This window comes from Trichechus manatus, unplaced genomic scaffold (genome assembly GCF_000243295.1).
Source record: "Trichechus manatus latirostris isolate Lorelei unplaced genomic scaffold, TriManLat1.0 scaffold00037, whole genome shotgun sequence".
NCBI classification, from domain to species: domain Eukaryota; kingdom Metazoa; phylum Chordata; class Mammalia; order Sirenia; family Trichechidae; genus Trichechus; species Trichechus manatus.
In genome coordinates, this window is record NW_004443973.1 from 1,151,193 (window position 1) to 1,166,026 (window position 14,834).

Genomic DNA, 14,834 nt, shown 5'->3' on the forward strand with positions numbered 1-14,834 from the left:
GTGCTAGGCAGCAGTTTCCATTTCTTCTTTTCTACTAAACTATTTAGCCAAGGTGTTAAATTGAAACAAAAACAAAATGACTTGAGTTTCATGCTTTCAGTTCTCCTTCTCACCTTCAGTTAGAGGTGCTAAAGGTTTGGCAGCCAGAGGGAGGCCAATGAATAGAGAACTTGGGTAATCAATCCACAGTGGGATATTTAGTACTGATAAAAAGGCTGATTTTAAAAGCTACAGTATGACTTCCGTGAAAAAATTACCATACAGTCCATTGTAAGGCATTGGACTGATCAGGAAAGAGACACTTCTTACAGCCCTGGATGATGTTCTCAAAAGTTTGTTTTTTAACCTTTATGTCAGATTAAACCTTGACATTTAAGATAACTACTTGTGTATACCACTGCTCCCATTGTGCCTTTTTGATGGACTCATTACAATCAAGAATTGTTCTGAATCTAGGGTATATGAAGCTTTAGTGAGAGTATGAACACTTTAAAATTATACTCAAAACTTATTTTTATGGATAGGTTGCATAGCTTCATTAGATTTATACAAGAGTCCATGACTGAAGGCTAATTAGGGACTTTAGTTAGAACCAAGAAGTAATTTGGCCTATAAAGACCTGCATGTAAAGAAAAACTAATTGCAGCTTTGTTTTTATTTTTGCTTTGACTCCTTGGGGGAAATGAAGAAAGATGAGTTACTCACTTCATTCCTTTCTTCTGATTCAATTCATGAGCTTTAATTCTATTTCACCCTCTGTTAAAACAAAAGGGTGAGCTTGACTAACTCTTATTTCCAGAATCAATTTTACAGCTAAGACTTTCTTCTGATGTTTTGAAGTTCTATAGTTTTTAATTAGCAATTGCATTTTTAGCTAATATATCACATAAGGTAACTACTAGTAATTTTAGCTAATCTATTAGATAATATAACTGTTTTCTATTTAGATTTACATGCATATGCACATGTTTACTGCTCAAGTCAAACAATTTGATAATTAAAATCTGACAAAAGAAAGTATTTATACATATATACATGCTAAACTTTGTTTTTATATGCTCCTAATATTTTAACTGTAAAATTTACTATATTAAATAAAAATAAATATATAAATAAATTGGATACTAGTTAGGAAAATGTGGCTTTCCTGTCTTCACAAACTAAAAGTAAATTGTTCATCCTATTATTTCAAATATATCACAAATAAAAGCCAATGAAAATGGGAGAAATACAAAAAGTAATTGCAGCAAATTTGAATAAATTTTTATTCTAAAGGTTTGTTGTGAAAAGAGTAGTGAGTTGGAGCCATTAAAAATAATGGAAGAAATAGTAAAACCTCGAAATGCAAAGAATCTAGGTGGATATTCATAGTTGTTTTTTTTTTTTTTAATCGTGCTTTAGGTGAAAATTTACAGAGCAAATTAATTTCTCATTAAACAATTAATACACATACTGTTTTGTGACATTGGTTGCCAACCCCATGATGTGTCAACACTCTCTCCTTTGTGACCTTGGCTTCCCCATTTCCATCTGTCCACCTTTCCTGTCCCCTCCTGCCTTCCTGTCCTTGCCCCTGGGCTAGTGTGCCCATTTAGTCTTGTATACAGGATTGAACTACGTATGTTATTGTTTGTTTTATAGTCCTGTCTAATCTTTGGCTGAAGGGTGAACCTCAGGGGAGTGACTTCAGTACTGAGTTAAAAGAGTGTCCAGGGGCCATACTCTAGGGGTTTCTCCAGTCTGTCAGATCAGTAAGTTTGGTCTTACTATGTGTTTGAATTTTATTCTACATTTTTCTCCAGCTCTTTCTAGGAACCTCTATTGTGATCCCTGTCAGAGCAGTCAGTGATGATTGCCAGGCACCATTTAGTTGCGTTGGATTCAGTCTGGTGGAAACTATGGTAGTTGTGGTCTGTTAGTCCTTTGGACTGATCTTTCCCTTGTGTCTTTGGTTTTCTTCATTCTCCCTTGCTCCAGATGGGGTGGGACCAGTGGAGTATCTTAGATGGCCGCTCACAAGCTTTTAAGACCCCAGACGCTACTTACCACAGTAAGATGCAGAACATTTTCTTTATAAACTATGTATGGCAATTGAGCTAGATGTTGCCCGAGACCATGGTCCCAGCCCTCAGCCCAGTAACTCGGTCCCTCAGGGAGTTTGGATGTGTCTATTAAGCTTCTATGACTTTGCCTTGGTCAAGTTGCGCTGACTTCCCCAGTATCGTGTATCATTTTACCCTTCACCAAAGTCACCACTTATCTATCTTCCAGTTAGTGTTTCTCCCTCTCCACCCCTCCCCTCCCTAGTAACCATCAAAGACTGTTTCTTTCTCAGTGTAAACCTTTTCATGAGTTTTTATAATAGTGGTCTCATACAGTATTTGTCCTTTTGTGATTGACTTATTTCACTTGGGATGATGCCCTCCAGATTCATCCATGTTGTGAGACGTTTCACAGATTCATCATTGTTCTTTATTATTGCTTAGTATTCCATTGTGTATATGTACCATAGTTTATTTATTCATTCATCTGTTGATCAGCACTTAGGTTGCTTCCATCTTTTTGCTACTGTGAACAATATTGCAATGAACACAGGTGTGCATACGTCTATTCATGTGACGGCTCTTCTTTCCCTAGGATATATTCCTAAGAGTGAGATAGCTGGATTGTACGGTACTTCCATTTCTAGCTTTTTAAGGAGGCACCATATCATTTTCCAAAATGGTTGTACCGTTTTACATTGCCACCAGCAGTGCATAAGAGTTCCAAGCTCCCTGCAGCCTCTTCTACATTTGCTACTTTCTGTTTTTTTTTTAATTAGTGCCAGTAATGTCAGGGTGAGATGGTATCTCACTGTAGTTTCGATCATATTCATAGTTTTAAAGCAGAAAAACAGGATCTGATAGTAGCAGCTTAGTTTGTATAACAGTAGTTAACACTGGATTTGGATAAAGTGGAATTTAAGCATCAGTGAATACCTGACTTATTGTAAACATTTAGATTTCAATGATGTTTTAATGAAGAAAAATCATCCTATAATGAGTTCATAATATTTTAGCATAATGTGTATTTTATAATAATGAAAAGTGTAATGTCCTTAACGTTTGCATATAATCAACACTTAAAAGCTTCATAATTATGGTGTGTATTTAACATGAAATAGTGAAATGTCATTTTCAAAAATTACTACTTTGAAATAGGAGTTTGTCAAGCAAAGCAATGATTAATACAATTAGGTAGGTTTTTAATTATTTTGGTTGAATGCTGAAATACAATGACTAAGCTATTTAAAGTAGGTTATTATTCCCTAGCCACTATTCTTAACTCCTTTGTCACTCTCTCTTTCTATTGTACTCACCTAGAAAAATCCATAACCTTCCAACTTTTCTGTGTCTAAAGCCATGGACCACAACTGGGTAGACTGGGGCAATAATAATGATAACCACAATAATAACAACCACACGCAGTTGTTATAGCTCACTTAACAGTACAAGGTACACTGCTAAAAATTATCTCACATATTCCTCAGAACCACCTACTGAGGTAAGTATAACAATTATACCCATTTTAAGGTGAAAAATTGAGGTTTAGAGAGCTTTAGTAACATATTCAAGGTTACACTGTTTTAATGATAAATCCAAGATTCTAACTTTGTCTGTCTGACCTCAGAGCCTAGCCTTTTTCTGCTAACTATTTAAGTATATGACACTAGCCTAAAATAAACAGTAATATTGTCTGACACCTGATCCCCTTTTGGGCTGATGAAATATTTCTATTTCACTGAGAAAACAGAAGTATGAGAAAACTTCCGCATCTTTCTAAAACCAATTCTACTAACCTAACTTTACCTGTACACATCAGATGGTTTACAGCACAAACTTTCCCCTTTACCAGTTGTAACCTTAGGTACAATTTCTTCATCTGTTCAATAGGAAGAGAAAAGCACACTTACTTCAAAAATTTGTTCTGATGATGAAACATGTTAATACATGCAAGCATTTGAAACAGTACTTGATGCATTGCAAGTGCTCAAAAAATGTCAGTTAGTATCATTACCTTGTCTTCCCCCCCAACAAAATCAATCTAGCCGTATATCATCTGCCTCACCTCCATCTTCTTCCTTCTTGTTCTATCAAGGACTCTGTTCCTTTGATGATCCTTTCTCTATCTACTAAATCCTAAGTCTCTTCTTCTCTACTGGATAATCAGGCAACTCCTACTGAAAACAAATGAACAAACAAGAAAACGAAAAACCCTTCTTAACTCCTTCAGTTACTGCTAAATTCCCTGATCCCATTCACAATCCAAAGTCTCAAAAGACTTACCTATATATGCTATTTTCATATCCTCACCTCCTATTTATTCTCCAGCCTGAATTAATCTGCATCAATTTGCCAAAATCATTATTCTCAAGGTACTAAAAACTTACAGGTTGCCAAACTCATTGAATACTTTTCTGTTCAATCCTTATATTATTCAACTTCTAAGCAGCAGTCAACTTGGTTGATCAAGTCCTCTTGAAACACTCTCTTTTCCTGGCTCCTAAGAGTCCATTTGCTTGTGATTTCCTTCTAAGTCAAGGGTCACTTTTATTCAGTCTCATTCATTGGCTCCATTTTGATCTAAAACTTGGAGTTCCTCAGGGCTTGGGACTAAACCAAATTTTTCTTTTTTAAATACTCCCTCCAAAAATAATTTCATCTCTTCTCATGACTCCAACTAACATGCATTCTAATGATTCCCAAATTTGTATCTCCAGCCCATTCCTCTCCTAGGAGCACTAGTTCAACTATATTCAGTATCTTTCCCAATTTTGGAAAAAATGCTCACCCTTGGAAAAGAACAAATGTAAAAATGTAAATGGATCTTTTGTGTTCAGCTGGAAGTTAAGTATCATCATAGGCTTTTCCTGTAACTCAATTTTTCTTCTACCATTCATTTTGCCAATATTCCATGTAGTATTCTAATATAAAAAAAATTAAGATTAAACTAGAAAGATCAACTTATGTTTGTATACATTGGTATGTATTTCATCATATACTAGTTAAGTATAAGTTTTAACACAATAAATTGCTGAAACAAAAAAATCCACGGGCCCTTTGCATGGTGAAAAGAACTGAAAAGAATTAAAACCAATCATAAACTGAAATTTTTTAAGTTAAAATTTTTCCACAGAGCAAACTGAACTCATTGAATGACTTTAAAAGGAAATATAAATCTGCCTTTCGTTTTGCAGAGCAGAAGCAAATCAATATGTGTGAAGTTCTTTACCAAAGATCTGGCAGCCTATAAGATGAATCTAGTTGTTTGTGAATGCTCAAGATGAAGGCTATAATTAATTTTTCATTGTTTTCTTTTTGGACTTTTCAGATCAGTTTTATTTCTGGCATCTCTTCTGCTGACTACTAAAGACATCTTATGTTTTATTTAGGCTTGTATTGGTTTCTCCTCAGCTATATACCAAGTTGCTCTGGCTAAGTCTTTTCATTTCCTACAGCGATTGGGATATTTTTGCTCCATGTTTCTGCTCTCTTTCTTAATCATTCTTTGTGGGCTAAATTTTCATACTTTGAGATCTCTGCCATGAAGGAGTACATAACTAGAAGTAATGCTTTTGTATATATCCTACTGCATATCCTTTCATGACCAATGTTAAACTACAGTGAAATGCTTCTTTATTGTTTCCCACAGGTTCTTGATCCAAGGTTGGTTCCTCTGTTTACATCATAATCTGAATATAGGTGCTGTTGAGTTGATTTTTTGACTCATAGAGTCCTCATGTGACTAAGCAGAACTGCCAGTAGGGTTTCCTAGGCTGTAATCTTTATGGGAGCAGATCGTCAGATATGTCTGCCACTGGGTGGGTTCGAATCACTAACATTTTGGTTACCAGCAAAGCGCTTAATCATAGTACCACCAGGACTGCTTGGTATGAATACAGGCAGGCTTTAAACTATTTTTAAAATGATAAGCCTTGCAAAAATCTCATTTGTTATTTACATATGCCTGACCTTTCCCAAAGTTTGACCCACCTTTCCCTCTCTAAACTCAATTTTGTTACAATGTAGCAGTTTCCCAGAAGAAGGGATGGAGGGCAGACAAACACAATACATGTTTGCTACACTGCTCCCAAGGAGCCCTGGTGGCACAACAGTTAAGAGCTCTGAGACTAACGGAAACCCTATGGGGTAGTTCTACCCTGTCACATGAGGTCACTATGAGTTGAAAACACTCCATGGCATCTAAAAACATTATTCCCAGACTGTTCCTTATAAGAAGTTTGAGCATATAATTCCAGTCATACCTAGCTGGGAGGTCTAGGAAATCTGGTGGGAGAAAAAATGCTACATTTGTCCTTAAAGGTGGCCCTCTGTATTCACAAGTTCCACATCCTGAATTCAACCAACAGTGGACTGAAAATATTCTGGAAAAAAAAAAAAGAAAGTTCCAAAAACAAACCAATTGCCGAGGGACAAACTCTATGCTGAATCCATGTGAATGAAGTGAAGGCATACCCTGCTGTAGCCTTCCACCATTTTACAGATCCTCAGTCTCTCTGCAGCATTCGTTGTTCACCTCACGTCTCAGTTTACTGCTTGTGCCGTGTACACACTGTTTCTGGAAAAAATGGCTCCTAAAAAGCAATTAAGTGGTCAAAGCAACCCCTTAAAGGTTAAGTGTGAGGAGATTGAGGTGAGCAAGAGGAAGGAGCTTGAGTCTAGTAAGGGATGGCTGGCTGCCATGTAAAGCACTACAGCCTCAAGAACTTGAAGATCATAGGAGAATCGGCATTGGCTGATGCACAGGCAGCATCAGTGTTCCCAGAAGAGCTCAAGAAACTTATAGAAGAGAAAAGCTACCTTCCAGAGCAAGTCTTCAACTGTGATGAAACAACTATTTACAGAGAATTCTAGAACACTTAATTGTGCTCGTGTGGAACCTGTACACAGACCAAGAGGCAGCCATTCCATCAGAACAAGGGGATACTGCGTGGTTTAAAATCAGAAAAGGTGTGCCTCAGGGTTGTATCGTTTCACCATACTTATTCAATCCGTACGCTGAGCAAATAATCTGAGAAGCTAGACTATGAAGAAGAACGTGGCATCAGGACTGGAGGAAGATTCATTAACAACTTCCATATGCAGATGACACAACCTTGCTTGCTGAAAGCTAAGAGAACTTGAAGCACTTACTGATGAAGAGCCTTCCGTATGGATTACACCTCAACATAAAACAAAAATTCTCACAACTGGACCAATAAGCAACATCAGATAAATGGAGAAAATATTGAATTTGCCAAAGTTTCATTTTACTTGGATCTACAATCAATGCCCATGGAGGCAGCAGTCAAGAAATCAAACGACATATTGCATTGGGCAAATCTACTGTAAAAAAGCTCTTTAAAGTGTTAAAAAGCAAAGATGTCACTTTGAGGACTAAGGTGTGCCTGACCCAAGCTATGATATTTTCAATAGCCTCATATGCTTGTGAAAGCTGGACAATGAATAAGGAAGACTGAAAAATAATTGATACCTTTGAATTATGGTATGGGCGAAGAATATTGAATATACCGTGGACTGCCAGAAGAAGGAACAACTCTGTTTTGGAAGAAGTACAGCCAGAGTGCTCCTTGGAAGCAAGGATGGCGAGACTTCGTGTCACATCCTTTGGACATGTTATCAGGAGGGACCAGTCCCTGGAGAAGGACGTCATGCTTGGTAAGGTAGACTGTTAGTGAAAAAGAGGAAGACCCTCAATGAGATGGATTGACATAGTGGCTGCAACAATAGGCTCAAACATAGCAAAGACTGTGAGGATGGGGCAGGACAGGGCACCTAAAAACAAACAACAAGTAATCTAGAGATGGTTTAAACTATACAGGAGGATGTGCACAGGTTATATGAAAATACTATGCCATTTTATATAAGAGAATTGAGCATCCACTGATTTTGTTATCTGTGGGGGTCCTGGAACCAATCCCTCATGGATACCAAGGGACAACTGTATAAGTGGAATACTACCTTTGACAGGAGACGTCCTAATCAAAAGGCTTTATCCTTTATTTATTATTCTTTGGCAGTGCCCTTCATCAATTTTTATCTCTGCTTTCCTTGCATAGGGGGAGCAACAGAGGGCTGGGTCAGCTAAGTGATTTAAAAAAAAAAGCACACTAAAACATTCTTCATGATTAAAAACAATTACAGAAATAATTCTCATAATTCTAGATTCTGCAGAAAGCTAAGTTGAAGAAAGCTACCTAAAAGACCTGGTGTAATGTCAGGGAAAAAATGCCAGACTCTAAGTTTTTAACTGAAGAAAGTTTAATAGACTATTTATGAAAGTCTGGGCAGGGTTAAGGGAATCCAGAAGAAACTATAGAATCATTGTGATTAGATGCACTACAAATTTATGCGACCCAGTCTTAACTGGTTTTCAGTGTGTCACAGAGTTAAGAGTATGCATGGACTTTGGAATCAGACTGATAAGACAGCCAATACCAGTTTTACCACTTTCTATGGGTGTGACCTTTGGCAATTTCTAAAACCTATCTGTATTTCAGTTTCCTCACTTGTAAAATGAAGATGATAATATCTCAGAGGATTGTTCAGGGAGGTAAAGGAGAAAATGTAAGTCAAAGAGCAGCACCTGACATGTAGTGCACAAACACTAACAAATACTAATTATTATTCCTTATTTTATTTCTGTTAGAGATATTACTACATTGTCCACAGAAACTGTTGTTATTCAGGATCAGGTTTGGCTGTGAATAGTTGAAAAACCCAATATACAGTCAGTTTAAATAGATGTTTCTTTCTTTTTCACACAAAATCAGACCTAGACGGGCCAGGTTTGGTATGGCAGCTTTGCTCCAGGAAGCCCACATATATCTTCTGTCTCTATGTTCTGCCATCCTTAATGAGTGGCCATTGTTTTCATGGCCCAATATACGGTCCATTGCATCCTTGTTTCATGTGCCGGAATGAAGTGGAGAAGAATTTGCAAAAGGAGGAGCAGCAGTCTCTTTTCTTTTCTTTTTTCCCATACAAAAATTTATACATACATTGTTATGTGACTCTAATTGCTCTCACCATACTGTGACAGCACACTCCTCCTTTCCACCTGATTTCTCATGTCCATTCAACCACTCCTAACCCTCTCTGCCTTCCCATTTCACCTCTGGACAGAAGCTGCCCATTTAGTCTCTTGTATCTACTTGAGCTAAGAGGCACACTCCTCATGAGTATCCCTTTAATGTCCCAAGGTCCAGTCCAATCCCTGCCTGAAGAGTTGGCCTCAGAAATTGTTTTAGTTCTGGGCTGATACAGAATCCAGAGGCCATGCTTTCCAGGGTACCTGCAGTCTCAGTCAGACCATTAAGTCTGGTCTTCTTACTAGAATTTGAGTTCTGCACCCTACCTTTCTCCTGAGGAACAGCAGTCTCTTAAGGAAGGTTCTTGAATGTTTACATTCTATTGGCCAGAACACTAGTAAATATGGCCTTACCAGGTTGCAAGGGAGGCTGGGAAATATAGTTATTTCTAGGGAAGAAAGAGACAATAGATACTTAAGGATAATCAACAATCTCTACCACAGCCAGCAACTGTTTCCAATTATCTTTACCATCCTCAAGTCCCTAAAAGTCACCTTTCGTTTTACCATTTTTCCTACATTTCTTCTTCTCTATTGACTTTTTCCTTCTGCCTTAGGCCTACATATTTTATCTTCTACATACTTTTCCAGCTTTATTTCCTATTTATCTCTTTAATATATGTAATTCATGTTATTTTCCTTTACTTCTCTACCATTTTCCATTTGATAAAGCTGAATCCTCTGCTAAGAATGTCATTTTCTACAGATTTATAAGTCCAAGACTTACTTATAATTCAAAGCTTAACTCAAATGTCAAATTACTCCAAAAGGGTTCTTAGAAACCTCAGGTGGAAAGAGCTCTTTCTGGTGGTTTTTCTCTCGTAGCCCTGTATCTCAGTCTGCCTTATATCAATTAGACTTCTTTATGCATATTTCTATACTCACCAGAATGTGAGTTTAAGGAGATTAAAAGCTGTATCTTATATGGTGTCATAACTTCTTCTAGCACACTACTTTTCACATTTTAAGTATTTGTTTAATGTATTAAATGGAATTGCAAAATGTTCTTTAAATCCATCCATGATTGTTACTATAAACAATTGAATGTTTTATAATACATATCTAAAAAGCTGTGCGCAATAAATTTGTTTCTGAAATTTTATGAATACAATTTTATAGTTGAATCATTGTAAAGTATATTTTGGAGCTACCTAATGTTAGTACAGCAAACCTGTGAAAGCTGGAAACTGTGTAAGGCAGAAACCTGTCACAGAAGGAAAACTAAAACATTTTCCACTAAAATGAGCAATAGAAAAGTGGTAAGACAGTACACTGCACCCTGTCAAAGTAGGAAAACTTACAAGATCTGGGAAAACAAGACAGTCCTGTTGAGTCAGCTCTCACAAGTTTCACTGTACATTACACTTCTTCTATGAAGCCAATACCCTCTTCCCCCTTCAATTTAACTATTCTCCAGTTTGGATTTTCCTTAGAGTGGACACCTTTGTGCTTGTCTCAATGAACAATAATTTTTCAGACAGATATATTTTTCAAAGTTAGATTTAATGAGGAAAAATTTACATACAGTAAAATGTACTTTTTTTAGGCATAGTGGCCTATATTAGTTAACTTTACTAGTTAACTTTCTAAGATTATTACAAATATGAAGTTATCATCTACTTTCTATATCAGTTTGAAGGCTTATAATATTTTTAATGATCTCTCAATATGTTCTGGGGACAAACGGTAGAAATTTCTTAACTACTGTGAACTATTTGAAAATCTCTAGTACCACAGGAACTGTGAAGGCTATGCTTTATATGATAAGGGAAATACAAGCTTCAATTGTGCTTTTCAAAACTTATTTTCTTAATCATTTTTTATCCTTCCTCAAAAACTATTGCACAGGGAAAAAAAATCCACAACAGGAGCAATTTTTCATAATAACTTTACTAGGCTGATTCACGTGGTATGACATATTTTCAAAGACTGAAAACCCAAAAGGAACTATAAAATGATATATACTAATTACAAATGCCATCAAATCATAGAAACATGGCAAAATATATGATTATTATCTTAGGACTGACAGTGTATTTTATACTATACATATAGGCAAACACAACAGGACTTGGATCTTAATAGCAAAATGTAGAGAAATGCAAGAATTGCGAATACTTCATCTAGCCTAATCTCTTTTACTCAAATAAATATATTCAGTTACATTCTAGGGCCAACATGTCTAAAGTTAGTTATAATAAAAATTGATTCTCCCTCTGTTGGGTATTCTCTGAGGTGTAAGCAGCTGCAAGTGTTCAGGCTCACATGGAAACATGATAGTGGCTTTTCTAGAGAAGTAAGGGTTGTGTTCAAATTACAATGCAGTACCATTTTTTCTTTTTTAGTTTCATTGTACATTTATTTTTAAAGAAGAAAACAAAAGCCAAGCAAACCCAAGTTGTCCAGGCAAACTCAAATCTTTCTGTCATGACTGATATCATAATCTTCTACATAAGTTTTTTAACTAAGTTATGTCTACATACCTTGTGTAGTTTGACTTCACTAAAATGCCACCTAGTCATGACACCACCTTTTCCTAAGTCTAAATAAAAACAAGCATTAAACAAAAATTTACCTAGCAGTGTTAAAAAACAAGCAAGCTCTAGTCTATGTTAAGTATTAACATTCTTATTTTTCAAACCTTATTTCTCAAAATTCATATTAACCTAAAGAAGTTTAATAACACTGGTCCTGTTATTTCTTGCATATGTTTTACACAGTAAGAATATTTATAAAGGAGTGGAGCCAACATGGCACTATAGACAGAAGCACCACACCATCCCTCCACAGCAAAGACCCAAAAAAACTAAGTAAAACAGAGACACATCAATCCTGGAACCCTAAGCATCTAATGAAGAGATAAAGAACTCAGCCAAGCACTGAATGGAATAAGAAACTGACAGAGAATAGAGAGCGAGGAGAGATACATGCAGAGGTCCCCTATCAGCTAATGCAGCACAGATTCACCATCTTGGACTCCGGTTTGAGATTGGCAGACAAGGAGTCCAGGAAAGCAGCTTCACAGAGCTCCCAGGAGGAGACACAACAACCAGTAACCAGTGATACATGCTTTCCCACCCACTATCTTCTGCCCCACTTGGCCTCCACCCCTTCTTAGCTGGCTGTGGTCACTTGGCCGGACAGGAAGTGCAGGGTCCGTGCCACTTGGATTCACCCCTCCCACATTGGAGATCAGCAGACAGGGAGTATGGGAAAGCAGCTTCACTCCCAGCAGGAGACAGAGGACCCACTGGACCCACCCTGCTGCACCACAGCTGAGTGACTGGCCTTGCCCAAAGGACAAGAGGTGAAAAGTACTGTGCACACAGAGGAGCAAACAACAAAGAAAGCACAGTTCGCCTGCTCAGACATAACCAAATAAAAGAAAAAAGCAGGACGAAACAAACAAATCTACAATCAGTAAATGAGGAAAATAACTACTGAATGCCCTGAAGACAGCAGACAATATCAAAACATATATAAAAACAGGACAAGATGGTTCCAGTAGGCATCCAAAACAAAACACCAGATGACTTTCCAGTAGAAGAAAAGGCACTATAACTACCTGATAGGGAATTCAAATCTCTCATAGTCAGAGATATCCAAGAGTTGAAGCAAAAGCAGACAAAAATGAGGAAAAAATAGACAAATTCATGCAAATGGCAGACAAATTCATGGAAAATACAGACAAAAAAATGGAATAATTCAGGCAAATAACAGAGGAACAAAATTGCAAAATAAATTCACAGCTAGAAATCATACAAAAACAACAGTTAGAAATTCAAAAGATAAACAAGATTTCAGAAATGGACAATGTCATAGAAGTATTGAGGAGCAGGTTTGAAACAATGGAACACAGGATCAGCGAAACTGAAAACAAACACTTGGATACAAAATGTTTGAGGAAAAATCCGAAAAAAGAACAAACAAAAATGAAGAAACCCTGAGAATTATCAAAAGCAAAAATTTGTGAGTGATCAGAGTTCCAGAACAGAGAAAAAAAGGAAAACAGAGAGGATCATTGAAGAATTGCTGACAGAAAACTTCCTTAGTATCATGAAAGATGAAAAGTTGAGCATCCAAGAAGCTCAACAAACCCCATATAGGATAGACCCCAAAAGAAAATCACCAAGGCATATCATAATCACACTTGCTAAAATGAAAGACAAAGAAAGAATCCTGACAGCAGCTCAAGAAAAATGAAAAGTCACATACAGAGGGGAAACAATAAGACTAAGCTCTGATTACTTGGCAGAAACCATGCAGGCAAGAAGGCAATGGGATGACATATATAAAAACCTTGAAAGAAAAAAACTGCCAACCAAGAAAAAGACATCCAGCAAAACTCTCAAATATGATGGTGAAATCAGGACATTTCCAGATGAACAGAAATTAAGAGACTATGTAAAAACCAAACCAAACTTACAGGAATTATTAAACAGAGTCCTTCGATTTGAGAACTAACAACATTAGACTACCGCAAGAATCTAGGACACAAGATTGTACTGGCCAGATACCAACCTAGAAAATGAACTCTTAAGGACTATTCAAAACCAAAAGATTTACAACATAGAATCAATAAAACAGGGAATAAATGGTGTAGGTACAGAACTTTCTAATGGAGAGGAAGGCAAGGCGATACCAAATAATAATAGACTGGTTCAAACCTAGGAAGATAAGGGTAAATTTCAAGGTAACCACAAAGAAAGTTAACAAACTTACTCATCAGAATAAAGAAGAAAAACAAAATCTACAAAAACAAAAGAAATGAAAAAAAATCCACAAACAAAAGGAATTCAGCACAGGAGAGTAAGAAGAACAAAGAAAACATCAGCATCACAGAAAAACAGCACTACAAAATGACAGCAATAAACTAACACCTATCAATAATCACACTGAACATAAATGGCTTAAACGTACCCATAAAGAGACAGAGAGTGACAGACTGGATAAAAAAACTGAATCCATCAACACGCTGTCTGAAAAAGATACATCTTAGAAACAAAGATGTAAATTTATTAAAAATCAAAGGATGGAAAAATGTATCAAGCAAACAGCTACCAAAAAAGAGCTGGAGTGGCAATACTAATCTCAGATAAAACAGACTTTAAAATAAAATCCACCATAAAAGACAAAGAAGGGCACTATATCATGATTAAAGGGATGATTCATCATGAAGACATAACTATAATAAACATCCACGTACCCAATGACAGTGCTCCAAAATACATAGAACAAACTCTAACAGCACTGGAAAGAAAATTGACAGTTCCACAATAATAGTAGGAGACTTCAACACACCACTCTTGGTAAAGGACAGAACATCTAGAAAGAAACTCAACAAAGATACAGAAGACCTAAAGGGCACAATCAGCCAACTTGACCTCACAGACATATATAGAACACTCCAGCCAACTGCTGCAAAGTGCATATTCTTTTCCAACGTACATGGAACATTCTCTAGAATAGATGACATCTTAGGCCACAGAGCAACCCTCAACAAAATCCAAAACACTGAGATAATACAAAGTATCTTCTCTGACAACCAATCAAGGTAGAAATTAACAACAGGAAGACCAAGGGAAAAAACAAAACAAAACAATTACATGGAAACTGAATAACACCCTGCTTAAAAACCACTGGGTTACAGAAGAAATCAGAGATGGAATCAAAAAATTTCTAGA